Source organism: Pan troglodytes, chromosome 1 (assembly GCF_028858775.2).
Source record: "Pan troglodytes isolate AG18354 chromosome 1, NHGRI_mPanTro3-v2.0_pri, whole genome shotgun sequence".
NCBI classification, from domain to species: domain Eukaryota; kingdom Metazoa; phylum Chordata; class Mammalia; order Primates; family Hominidae; genus Pan; species Pan troglodytes.
In genome coordinates, this window is record NC_072398.2 from 193,775 (window position 1) to 207,931 (window position 14,157).

The 14,157-nt window shown below is 48.7% G+C and overlaps 1 protein-coding gene and 1 non-coding gene across 2 annotated transcripts in view; one reads left to right on the plus strand and one right to left on the minus strand.

The window, feature by feature from the left end:
* Nucleotides 1-13,696, minus strand: part of LOC744661 (uncharacterized) — a 37,104-nt gene extending 23,408 nt beyond the window's left edge. Inside the window, 2 exon segments of the mRNA NM_001302429.1 lie at nucleotides 1,159-1,222; nucleotides 13,596-13,696. The gene's annotated coding sequence lies outside the window, so the exon portion shown is untranslated.
* LOC112207044 (U6 spliceosomal RNA) lies at nucleotides 2,249-2,354 on the plus strand. The gene has a single exon (XR_002941526.1). It is a non-coding gene; the product is annotated as a U6 spliceosomal RNA (small nuclear RNA).
* Nucleotides 13,697-14,157: the final 461 nt, after the last annotated feature.

A 14,157-nucleotide genomic window follows, 5' to 3' on the forward strand; every position in this document is an offset into this window, starting at 1 on the left:
CACAGAGTGGGGGACCTGAAGGAGGTGAGAGAAAGAGCCCTACAGACAGCTGGAGACAAGATGTCCCAGGCAGAGAGAAAGAACCACAGGCACACAGCCCTGACACTGAAGGGATTCAACATCTGCAGAACGGCAAGGAGATCAGCGAGGCTGCAGGTGCAATGAGGACAAGAGAGCAGAGCAGAGCCAGAGAGAACCAGGCCCCACAGGACTCCACAGGCCTTGGCCAGGACTTCCAGTGTTCAGCTGCCATAGGTACCCCAGGGGTGGGGGTGAACCATGGAACAGGGTAGTGAGGAATCATATCTAGGCTGTAAACACGTCACCCTGGCTATGAGAATGGACTCAGCATGGAGAGTAGGCACAGAGGTCCCTGCAGCTTCCCTGTGCCCCTTTGCAGGCCCCAACCTCTACGTGAGGACCCTCCATCCCAAAGGAAGGATGCAGGATTTACCACAGAAGCTGCATCAGTACAGACCTGCCCATGGACTTTGGAGTTCAGGCTGCATTAGAAATTCACTCCAACCTCACTTCCTGGAGACTGACTGTCAGCTGCCATGCTGACCTCCAGGGAGGTGAGGTATTCACTCATCCAAGCTCTGCATGGGCCAGGAAAAGAGACCGGTTTAAAGGGAAAGAAAATTAAAAGCCCTTCTCATGGACCTTGGAGTAAGGGAGACAGCAGCCATCTTCACGCTTTCCTGACCTGTCCTCACCCAGTTCACAGGGACAGAGCCAAGGCTGCAAGCTCCAGGTCTCTACCAGGCTTGACTGCCCAAGCTCCAGCTCACCCCCAGACTCTCAAACAACTTCTGCACATGACTGTTCAAACCCCAGGCATGAGAAAGCCTGCGGGGACTGAGGTGGCCCCAGGAGTAACCATCTGGTGTCTTTATCTTGAAAGATGAGGAAAGTGAAGTCATGGTTTTCTATCGAGTGTAAACATTAGCGCTACATAACCACACCCATACCATGCAACTGTCAGCCTTTTCCCATTTTTCCCATTCTTCTCCCATCTCCTCTCCCTTCTTCCTTTATACTTCCTGGACACCAACTGTTATACTGAGGCCAAGAGCTAAAAATGTCATGGACCTGGCCTTTCAAAAGCATAGGGGAATAAATTCTTCAATAAAACATTTGATCAAACGGCACTCCTACCTGGATGTTGAAGCCATGATGAACTGGGAAGATGAAGCTGCCTTTACTCACAGAGTCTAAGAACCTGTAAGACAAGAAAAGTCAATTTAAAAAAAAAAATTGTATCTTAAGAAGCAAGGCAACAGGATCTTTTCTACCATTTAAGGGAAAAATATATCTGACTTAAGATTCACTACCTTAATAGTGTCTGGGTCAACCGGTTATTCAGAGGGAAAAGAACAAACTCCTTCATCTCACAACTCACACCAAAATACATTCTAAAGTAGATGATATTTGGGGCTAGATGAGTCTTCCCTTGTGGGGTGGCAGGGGGCTTTCCACTGCATTCTAGGATGTTTAACGGCATCCCTGGCTTCTACTAATAGATGCCAGTAGAACATCCCGCTGCACTATCCATAATAGCTAAACATCAGAAAAACCTAAAAGACTACCAACTGGGAAATGAATATATTAATTAGAAGTTTAAAAAAATGAACTACCTAGACAGCAGACAGATCCTGAAAACGACACTTAATGAAACAAAGCTGCAGAGAGTAAGTGTAGAACACCACTTATATAACTATAAATACCCACAAGAAATTCCCTGTGTTCTCAGCAGATACTATGTGCAGGGAAGGAGTATAAAACCAGAACTGGAAGGCTACACACTAGCTCTTCACAGAAGGGGTACCCACAGGGGAGGGAGGGAAACTGGAGTGAGGAAGTGGAAGATGAGATGGGGTGAGGGGGGAGAGGAAGGCCAACCAGATCTGTTAGTTCTTTTTATAAAATCTGAGTGCTCTGGCCAGGCGCGGTGGCTCACACCTGTAATCCCAGCACTTTGGGAGGCCGAGGCGGGCAGATCACCTGAGGTCAGGAGTTCAAGACCAGCCTGACCAACATGGAGAAACCCCGTGTCTACTAAAACTACAAAATTAGCCAGGCGTGGTGGCACATGCCTGTAATCCCAGCTACTCAGGAGGCTGAGGCAGGAGAATCGCTGGAACCCAGGAGGCGAGGTTGCAGTGAGCCGAGATCGCGCCATTACACTCCAGCCTGGGCAACAAGGGTGAAACCCCATCTCAAAAAAAAAAAAAAAAAAAAAATCTGAGCGCTCACTTCGGCAGCACATATACTAAAATTGGACCAATACTGAGAAGATTAGCATAGCCTGTCCACAAAGATGACATGCAAATTCATAAGTGTTCCATATTTTAAAAAAAATCTGAATCAAATATGGCAAAATGTGTTAATATGTATTAAATCTGGGAGGTGGGGACATGGATGTTGATATATTTTTCTCTGTATTTTCTGTATGTTTGAAATATTTTGGAGTAAAGACATTAGAAACCCTTTTAGCAAGTGAGCACTTAAGTGCAGAGTACTGTTTTAAGCATTTTGCATTTCAGTCCTTTCATATCTACTCGAGGTTGTAGTAACCCCCATTTAACCATTGAGGAAACTGAGGCATGGAAAGAAGTGACTTGCCCAGCGATGCAGAACAAAATCACAACAGATTTAGAAAGTGTTAGTGTCCAAGGGCATCTAATTAGTTTTCCAGGAGATTAGACAGTCACGCTTGAATAATTTAATGGAAAACCAGTCGCCCTGACCCTGTCAGTAAACTGATAAAATGCAGTAATACTGGGGGGAAATGCAAACAGAAGTCAGGAAGCATCCCTGTTTATCCAGAGCTCACAGAAATTAATTATAGGAGTAGGGGGATTTGCACGTGCACACAATGATGATGGGAGTTTCCACAAGGATTCCAGCTAAGGAAATATCTCAGCACCACAGGGACCCCATGCCAATATTTTCAAAATGGTGATGACTGCTGGCAAGCCACCTGGACAGCTGATTCAAGTTAACTTCTCATTTTAAGATATTAAACTTTCTATGCATTTTAATTTCCCTGGACAACTCACTCTGGGCCACTTTTACAACCGCAAGAATAGACCAACAACCCCTCTCTGCACATCTCCAATAGCTCTCCCACCTGGTGTCATACCCTTCTCTGTCTTCCTGCTGCACCCAGAACAGTGGCAGTTAGTGGACAGAGGAAGTAGAGCACCCAGAGGGTGCTTTAAAATTTGCTGGGGGAGAAGGTTGGTGGTCACAATGGGAGAAGGGGTGGAAAGGGTTACAGCAGTCCCACAACCACACCTGTCTCACACCCTCACAATTTCCATCTGTCCTGCCAAAACCTAAGTGCAATGATTTAACTTGGGCTTAGAACCAAACTCAGATTTACATAAAAATAAAACATCTTTTGCACAATTTTAATATAGTAAACATACTAATAGTAAAGAAAATGAAGATCTTTTTATCAGAACTTTACCAACACTTGTTGACCATTTTGAAAAATTACATCACCAATAGTTTCAATGTTTGTGATGCAAGTCATCATCAAGGGAACACACATAGGTCCTTTTGTATCTGTAGCTATCGCATTCATGGTTGCCTGACATATGCATATGTAACCCTTCTATAACAGTGCCAAATACAAAGAACAAGTGCCAACACTCTTCAGGTGAATGTGGCCTTACTTGTCTAAAATTCATTTTAATTCCTACCTCACCCCCGCCAAATGAAGCCCGACTTGGCCCTGAAGTCAGCTCAGTCACTCTGCTTCTGACCAATTCTCGATAACTGAGCCAAGGTCCCCTTTGTCAGCTACTCAGAGCATGCCCTTCACAGACCAGCCTCCTTTTGTTGTTTGTGAGACCATTTCATGAATACTATCTGCTCTGGTCTGCATCTGATCTCCACTGTATACCAAAGCACACTCAGAGGGAGGCTGAACCTAATCACAACTGTATATACAACACTTACATAGTAGCTGGGTCTAATCTATATTATATATACGCACAGGGCTTGCTTACAGGATCCAGCAGACACAGGAGCTGGGCCAGAACCCTCAGGAGAGGCCTTGAGAATTTTTTTTTTTCTGAGAATCCAAAGGCCTCTCCTGAAGGCTAAAATAAAACCCTCAGCATCATCTTCCTAATCTTCTCCAGGTATGCTTCCTAATCTTCTCTAATATATTAGACACGCCAGGCCTCTGCCCCCTCTGCTATCGCCTAGCGGAGCCCATTCCAGGCAGGTATCACCAAAGGGTCACTTGCCCCTGTCCTTAAGACTTGACTACAGAACCCAGGGCCTTGAATGCAAAAATACGCAGTAAAGTAGCTCCTCGAGTGCATTTCCTCCCACAACAGGGACAGAGCAGGGGAACACTAATGCCTCCAGCCTTTTCTCCTTTATCCACCAGGAGGAGGTGAATGGATGTTCAGTGGGCTGTTCTCAGGGGCCAACCAACAGCTCCCAAACCACAAGGCACATAGACAGTGATAAAGTGAAAATGCTATGTGGCCAGGAAAAAGGGTGTTAGGAGTTGTTTAGTACCCCACATGCCAACCATGGCCCAAATGACCCCATCATCAACTGGTTGTCCTGGTAACCTGAAAATACGACTTCAATGTTGTGTTGCAAGAGCCCTTACCAAAGGACTAATCCCACAGACTCCCCATGCTATCTCAGGCAGCTTTTAAGCCCAACCTCACCAGTGAACTTCTACCCTGCCAGCCTGCCAGGAAGTTCACTGAATCGTCTACCTATGAACCCATAAAAGCAAACCAAACTCAGCAAATTCTGACTCCGTCTGCCCCTTTGCAGCCAATTCTAAGAGTTATGCATGCACATACATACAATCAATCTTGCTCCAACACACCTCCTATGCCCCGCTAGCCCTCCAGAAAGGATGACAAGTATATTATCCTCCTGATGTAATTCTACCTTCCTCTCCCCAGCTACCCAATTTCTAGTCTCTGTAGGTTCACTCTCAAGCTTTTGTGGTCAGGGAGTAACAGTGGCTGGCATGTCCTGTGGGGTGGATCCTGGCCTGGGTTCTGCAGACACAGAAGATAAGAGAAAATGTAGCTCCTGCAATCAATGACCTCCACTCCTATGGGCCCCTCACTCCTGCCTCAAGGTGGCTCTCAGGAGTAAGGGGAAGTAGAAAAGACACCCAGCAAATGAGATGCCTAAATTCCATTTCCAGCAGTATGGCAGACCACAGATCCCAAAAAATCTCTCCTGATGAAAACTTAAAGAGCTGGATAAAATTTTAAGTGCTGCACTGACCTGACAAGAAAATATGGAATCTCACTGGGTCAAAAAGCAAAATCAATCTGGGAGCCCTAAGGAGCAAGGGAGTCTTCAGCTAGCTTTCACTCTGAGGACTTCTCATGAATTGTGGTGACATTAAGCCTCCTATTCTGAACTATATGGAGTATAAAAGCTAGAGGAAACTGAACGTAGGCCAGCACAAAGGGCTAGGAAAATAGGCCTGCACAAAGGGCCTACGAAAGGGCTGCACCCAAGAGACAAGGATAAATGAAAAGTAACCCAACTCTGAAGAAGAGGCCAGAAAATAAACATGCTTGAGTTAACCATACCACTGGATAAAAGTCAGGGATGGAGTGTCTCCTAAGAACTTGTAACTATGAAGGTTTATGAGGCCAATTGATACTGGTTAATGGGCTCAATAACCTCAAGTAAAAATTTTAACCCAAAGTGCCCTTCATTAGCAGTGCTTCCCCAGGAATAGTAAAAACAGATAAAACTTCTCTGGAGGACTATATCCCCAACAAAACATTGAAGAGCTCCACTGATGACAGTTCCAAAGATGAATTCACATTCTGAAAAAAAAAAAAAGTCATAAACAAGGAAATAAAAAAGTAAACAAGGAAATAAAGTACCATGAATGGGAGTCAGCAGAAACAACGGACAGCATAATCAGACCCATGGACTACAGATGTCATAATTATCATAGAATACAAAATATATAGTTTAATATATTGTAAGAAACAATATGAACAAGAAACATAAAATCTGAAATGAAAAAAAAAAAGGTCAAGCACACTTAAAAAGAACCAAATATAACAAATAGGAATAAAAACTAAACTACCTAAGAAAAGTTTTAAAAGTCATACTTATAAGGGAAATACAAATCAAAACCATGAGATATCACATTACACCCATTACGCTGGCCACTATCAAGAAAACAGAAAATGGTATCAGCAAAGATGTAGAAAAATTAGAAACTTTGGGCTGGGCGCAGTAGCTCATGCCTGTAATCCCAGCACTTTGGGAGGTGGAGGCCGGCGGATCATGAGGTCAGGAGATCTAGACCATCCTGGCTAACACGGATCTCTACTAGAAATACAAAAAAATCAGCTGGGTATGGTGGCAGGTGCCTGTAGTCCCAGCTACTCGGGAGGCTGAGGCAGGAGAATGGCGTGAACCCGGGAGGCGGAGCTTAGAGTGAGCCGAGATTGCGCCACTGCACTCCAGCCTGCGCGACATAGAGACTCTGTCTCAAAAAAAAAAAAAAAAATCATGTAACCAAATACCACCTATTCCCCAAAAACATGGAAATAAAAAATAAAGTTTTCATAAGGTTCAATTTCTTAAACTGAGTAGGATATTCAGAGTTGTTCATTATTCTTTAAACTGTTCCTGTGCATTTTATATATTTTGGTATGTATATTTTACACACTCACACAAACACACACAGGCACAGGGACACTGGCAAAGAAACACCTGAACAAATACTCTCCAGCTGACCCAGTCAGAGCCTGATGGGAATGCTGCTCTGCAGTGATGAGGGAGTCGCAAGCAAAAGATGTTCATCTGTGATGTTCCAGAACAGACACATCTTGCACAGCTAAAAGAAGAAAATTAGGTCATCTCCACATGTAACAGTCTGTGTCCCTTATAAAGAATCTCTTTATAAAATCCTTATAAAATTATTTACCTGAATTTCTTCAAAGACCAGCCAGCCTGCATCCCAACTTATCCATACACAGGGCCTCTGACCACCTCTGGTCCACATGACATCACACTTAAATTCCTCTATGGCGCCTCTCCCTCTCCCTCTCCCTCTCATCTCCCACTTTCCACGGTCTCCCTCTCCCTCGTCTCCCACTTTCCACGGTCTCCCTCTGATGCCGAGCCGAGGCTGGACTGTACTGCCGCCATCTCGGCTCACTGCAACCTCCCTGCCTGATTCTCCTGCCTCAGACTGCCGAGTGCCTGGGATTGCAGGCGCGCGACACCATGCCTGACTGGTTTTTGTATTTTTTGGTGAAGACAGCGTTTCGCCGTGTTGGCCGGGATGGTCTCCAGCTCCTGACTGCGAGTGATCTGCCCGCCTGGGCCTCCTGAGGTGCCGGGATTGCAGACAGAGTCTCGCTCACTCAGTGCTCAATCTTGCCCAGGCTGGAGTGCAGTGGCGTGATCTCGGCTCGCTACAACCTCCACCTCCCAGCCGCCTGCCTTGGCCTCCCAAAGTGCCGAGATTGCAGCCTCTGCCCAGCCGCCACCCCGTCTGGGAAGTGAGGAGCGTCTCTGCCCGGCAGCCCGTCTGGGAAGTGAGGAGCGTCTCTGCCCGGCAGCCCATCTGGGATGTGAGGAGCCCCTCTGCCCGGCTGCCCAGTCTGGGGAGTGAGGAGCGCCTCTTCCCGGCTGCCATCCCGTCTAGGAAGTGAGGAGCGTCTCTGCCCGGCCGCCCATCGTCTGAGATGTGGGGAGCACCTCTGCCCCGCCGCCCCGTCTGGGATGTGAGGAGCACCTCTGCCTGGCCGCGACCCCATCTGGGATCTGAGGAGTGTCTCTGCCCAACCGCCACCCCGTCTGGGAGGTGAGGAGCGTCTCTGCCCCGCCGCCCCGTCTGGGAAGTGAGGAGCCCCTCCGCCCGGCAGCCACCCCATCCGGGAAGTGAGGAGCGTCTCTGCCCAGCAGCCGCCCCATCCAGGAGGAGGGGGGCAGCCCCCGCCCAGCCAGCCGCCCAGTCCGGGAGGTGGGGGGCAGCCCCCACCCGGCCAGCCGCCCCATCCGGGAGGTAGGGGGCAGCCCCCACCCGGCCAGCCACCCCGTCCAGGAGGGAGGTGGGGGGCAGCTCCCGGCCAGCCAGCCGCCCCTTCTGGGAGGGAGGTGGGGGGCAGCCCCCAGCCGGCCAGCTGCCCCGCCCTGGAGGGAGGTGGGGGGCGCCTCCGCCCAGCCGCCGCCCTGTCTGGGAGGTGGGGGGCGCCTCTGCCCGGCCGCCCCGTCTGGGAAGTGAGGAGCCCCTCTGCCCGGCGGCCACCCCGTCTGGGAGGCATGCCCAACAGCTCATTGAGAGCGGGCCATGATGACAATGGTGGTTTTGTGGAATAGAAAAGGGGGAAATGCGGGGAAAGGAAAGAGGGATCGGATTGTTACTGTGTCTGTGTAAAAAGAAGTAGACATAGGAGACTCCATTTTGTTCTGTACTAAGAAAAATTCTTCTGCCTTGGGATGCTGTTAATCTATGGCCTTACCCCCAACCCCTTGCTCTCTGAAACATGTGCTGTGTCCACTCAGGGTTAAATGGATTAAGGGCGGTGCAAGATGTGCTTTGTTAAACAGATGCTTGAAGGCAGCATGCTCGTTAAGAGTCATCACCACTCCCTAATCTCAAGTACCCAGGGACACAAACACTGCGGAAGGCCGCAGGGTCCTCTGCCTAGGAAAACCAGAGACCCTTGTTCACATGTTTATCTGCTGACCTTCCCTCCACTATTCTCCTATGACCCTGCCAAATCCCCCTCTGCGAGAAACACCCAAGAATGATCAGTAAATACTAAAAAAAAAAAGAAAAAGAAAAGAAAACCCTAGAAAATGTAAGCTAACCTATAGTAACAGAAAACACATTCGTGGGTGCTCGAGATGGGGGGGCAAATAGGGCTGGGAGGGAAAGATTACAAAGGGGCAGGAGGAAACTCTTGGAGATGATGGATATGTTCAGGATCTTGGTTGTGGTGGTGGTTTCACAGTGTGGTCACATGCCAAAACTCATCAAATTACACACTTTGAATATACGCAGTTTGTTGCATGTCAATTATACCACAATAAAGCTGTTTTTTTCTTTTGTTAAAAAAAAACAAATTCCTCCATGGCTTGTGAGAAAAGCTCATCACCTGATTAGATCATAAGCTCCAGTAATCACAGACATGAGTCCCCATGGGCTTTCAGTAAATCCAAGTGTGTGATTGTGATGTCTGTAGGGCTCCAGCTCCCCTTCTGCTCTGACTTTCTTGGCACTAAGGCAGGCTTGCTGCAGGCAGATGCCAGGTGTGTGAGGTGCAGAAGAAAGACCTCAGTCCCTCAATCTCTCCCCACCCCCTTTCACAAGTCTGTAGCCCAGGAAAAATGTGTAATATGGAGCCACCAGTGATGAGCTGTGTGATTTTGGAAAGTCACTTACCAAAGAGACTTCCTGGTGCCCTTGTCTTTCACCTGTAAAATGGGATCATCATGGTACCTACCCTCACTGCATTGTGAAAACAATAAGAGTCAATGTGTGTAAAGCAGACACAACAGACCTGGATTCCCAAGTGTTAACTATAATTTCAGGTTCAAAACCCCTCACCTGCAATTCCAAAAGCCAAATATGGTTTAAAAACTGAACTTTCTTTCAAAACTTTGCAACAAACTCTTTGGCAGCAAAACCTGGACTGACCTGAGGCTCTTCATAATGTCTAATTCTGTTACTATAAATATCCATACATTTTGCTGCAGAAATTATGTTTGATTAAGGATGCGTCAGTATGACTGATAAAACTCAAACAGTCTGACTTCTTCCCCAGGTCCAGCCAGGTTTGGGTCAAGAAGCCTGACTTGTGTTACCATGTCACAGTTGCTTCACCTCTCAGCAGTTTACCACCTTTTCCTCCACTGTGCCTTAGGCTGGCCCAATCCACTTGCTAACATCCAGACTGACAGCCTCCAGCCATTAGGGCATGAGCCCATCTTCACAGCCTACCAAGAACTTGCCCTGGGTCACAATCCAACCAAGCTCTGAAATAAAATCAAAGCCATTCACAGCCTGGTCCCCAGCCTCATCCCCACCCAGTTCTGCCTCTAGGTTCAGACCACTCCTGAGGGCTGGTCCAGTTTCTTGTATCCTGTCTCCCTCAGGTTCCCTACTCTGGCCTGACTGCTTTGCTTTCTTCTTGTGTGCTGTGCCTTTTGCCTGGGGTGCCATTCCCTGCCTATGGGATCCCCTGCAATGTCTTTCTCATCCATCAAGCTTCCAATCAAGTCTTCCTCTTACCACAGCTTTCACCACAATAGACTGAAATTAATAATCCATCTTCAGGTCGACCCCACCTCTGTATCCCCAAAAGGCAACATGGCATCTGGCATGCAGCAGGCCCTCAATAAATACTTGCTGAACCAAATTCATCATGCCGCAGAGCCAAATGGCCACACTCCAGGGCACCCCGTCCATCTCAACCTGCTGCAGACTTTCATTTTCATCTTTACTATTTGGCTTTGAGACAACTATTTAGAAAAGAACCAGAAGCTCTTGATATATGCTTGACCCTAACTAAAATATACTCCTAAAAGAGTCTCTGAAACCACGCATAGGAAATACCTGTCAGTGAAGAATCTAATACAGTGGACTCAACCAGGTCAGAGGGGGATACATACGCAAGAAGCTCAGCAAAAACCCATTCTACCTTTCAGGAGTCTGTAGACTGTGCTCCCCAGGCCCTCCATCCCCTCACATGTGGCTCCTCCACCTTTCTTGCCCTGCCTGAGACAACCAACAGAGGAAGGGGACATGGGTAACCAGTGCTCCTACATACCAAGCAAACTCACAAAGGGAATAATGTCTAGATAGAGGCTGTTAGGCAGCCACACTATCACTTTTTCATTCGTTTGGCAAACATCTGAAGTATCTACTGGGTGCCAGGCATATATGCATAAAATTGTAACTATGACAGGGCTAAGAAGGAAGGAGGTGTTTATCAAAACCCGTAAAACGGAAACTGATCTAGTCAGGGAGGTCAGAGAATATCTCCCTGAGGAAAAGACAAAATGATGGAGAGCTGCAGAAAGAGTAACAATTCCCTCAGCAGGCAGGGAATAGCACCCCAGGCAAAAGGCACAGCACAGGAGAAGCAAAGCAGTCAGGCCAGAGGAAGGAATCTGCGGGACAGGGTACAGGAGGCTGTGCCAGCCCTGCAGAGACTTGAAGACCCTGTTAAGGAGGCCTGTCTTTGTAAGAGCTATGGGAAGTTTAAAAAAAAAAAATACAGGAAGAGCATAACAGAAGGAAGGGTGTATGTTAACAAGCTTATTCTGGGTGCAGTATGGACAACGGAGTATGCAGGCCCCAACATAGATGCAGGGAGATGGACAAAAAGGCTACAGCAAAAGGGTGGGGCCTATGGAGAGAAATGGACACACTCAAGGAGGACTTAAAATGTAAAACCATCAAGCCTGGATAATTGGTTGAGGGGGTAGGGCAGGGGAGAAAGCTGATCGGGGAAGCCTCCTAGATTTCAGGCACCCTATGGCTGGTGCACAGAGGTGCCATTCACTACGCCTAGCAGCACTGGGAGGAAGAACAGAGGGTGGTCACGAGCTGCCCGGAGGTCCAACTGGGCATTCTCAACTGAACTGGCCCAGGCACTCAGCAAAGAAAAAGCAACTTGGTGTGAGACCTGGAGCTCCCCAGGCCACTCTAAAGGGTCCTAGGGGATTGGGAGGCGGGAGAGCTGCTGTTTAAAATGTAAATTTCTCCAAGGAAAGACAGGACAACTAAATGCTGTCTTGGAACCTAAATTACAAAATGGAAATAGGTGAGAGTAGAGAAATTCGAATAAGGCCTGTAGGTGTTAATATCCTGGTTTTGTTGACTGTTTTGTAAAATAAGATGTTAACCCCTAGGAAATCCAGACGAACCGTACATGGGAATTTCTGCTTGTTTCAAAACACTCTGAAACTCTGAAATTAATTCAAGATAAAAATTATTCAAAAGACATTTTATAGATGTAAATGCCCCAAAGCTGAGCCAGGTGCCTAACTGTAGGGAAAAGAAAGAGAAGTCAGACTGCTACTGTGTCTATGTATAAAGGGAAGACATAAGAAATTCCATTTTGACCTGTACCTTGAACAATTGCTTTGCCCCTGAGATGCTCTTAATCTGTAACTTTGCCCCAATCTCTTTGCTCCAACCTTGACCTCACAAAAACATGTGTTGTATGGAATCAAGGTTTAAGGGATCTAGGGCTGTGCAGGACATGTCTTGTTAACAAAATGTTTACAAGCAGTATGCTTGGTAAAAGTCATCACCATTCTCTAGTCTCAATAAACGAGGGGCACAATGCAGTACAGAAAGCTGCAGGGACCTGTGCCCTGGAAAGCCGGGTATTGTCCAAGGTTTCTCCCCATGTGATAGTCTGAAATACAGCCTCGTGGGAAGAGAAAGACCTGACCGTACCCCAGCCCGACACCCGTCTGTGCTGAGGTGGCTTAGTAAAAGAGGAAAGCCTCTTGCAGTTGAGATAGAGGAATGCCACTGTCTCCTGCCTGCCCCTGGGAACTGAATGTCTCCGTATAAAACCCGATTGCACATTTGTTCAATTCTGAGATAGGAGAAAAACTGCCCTATGGCAGGAGGCAAGACATGTTGGCAGCAATGCTGCCCTGTTATTCTTTATTCCACTGAAATGTTTGGGCGGAGAGAAACATAAATGTGGCCTACGTGCACATCCAGGCATAGTACCTCCACTTGAACTTATGACATAAATTCTTTTGCTCACATGTTTCTTTGCTGACCTCCTTATCACCCTGCTCTCCTACCGCATTCCTCTTGCTGAGATAATGAAAACAATAATCAATAAAAACGGAGGGAACTCAGAGACTGGTGCTGGTGCAAGTCCTTGGTATGCTGAGTGCCGCTCTCCTGGGCCCACTGTTGTTTCTTTATACTTTGTGTCTTATTTCTTTTCTCAGTCTCCCGTCCCACCTGACAAGATATCCCACAGGTGTGGAAGGGCAGGCCACCCCTTCACCCAACAGCTCAGAATGGCTTTTGTGGGATACGGAAGAACCCTCCCTTCTCTTCACCTCACTAGCAAAAGAGAAAGAAGGGCAAACAAAGACCCTCAGAAACCTCAGCAGCTTCCCAGGCAGACGCAGTTAAAAACGACCCGCCCCCAGCGCGCCCCGGCACAGAGCCACCCCGCCCCAGGATGTGACGTGGCGTTCGCAGTCCCGCCGCCAGCCTCAGGCCGCCCGCCTCATTAGTCCCGCCCACCCCGCCCGAGCCTGACCTGGTCCCTCCCACCCCGCCCTGAATCCATCCCTCTTTAGCCCGACCCCGCCCTGGTCCCCACCCACCCCGCTCCGCCTCCCGCTCAGCCGGCCCGGCCTCCGGCCTCGCACCCCAACCCGCAGAAGGAGCGCCCCTTGCGGCCCTCGGAATCCCATTGTTCCTGTCCTGGTCCCGCCAGCCCACGGTCGGCGCGCAGCAGTGAGGACGAACTCCTCGGATGCTGCCGTTGAGAAAACGCAACATCAACGCCAACCACTCCTGTACTCAAGCGAAGCCCTGCCTGCAGCGCGAGCACACTGAGGCCTACCTGCCCTACCCCAGACGGAGACTCGCGAGCCCGAACCGGACCATGAGCCGCGCCGAATCGGAGCGCTGCGCCTGCGTTGGCGTCGGGCGTCGCGGCCGCGCAACGTCCGGCACCAGAGGGCTCGCGGCACCTCGGCCGGCCTTCCATGCCACGCCCCCGGGCCAGGCCACGCCCCGGCCCGAGCGACCATCGAGACTCCAGGACCTCCGCGGCGCCTAGAGGGATCCCGAAAACGCCTGCGAGGCCAGAACGGCCGAAATAACCCACCCCAGCGGGCCAGCTCTTCCCGCCACTCTCCCTTTCCCTCCCACCCCTGTCCTACTTTGGAAACCTTCCTCGCTCCTTCCTAATCAGGAGAGCATGGGGACTTTCTAGGGTAGTGGTTCTCAAATGTGCCCCCAATCTAACAGCAGCTTCACCTGGGACATCGATGGAAATGCAAATCTTGGGACCCCACTACAGGCCTACTGAGTAAGAAACTCCGAGGGTGTGCCCAATAATCGGCCTTACCAACCCTGAAGGTAATTGTGGTACAAACTAGGGCTTGAGAACCACTGCTGTA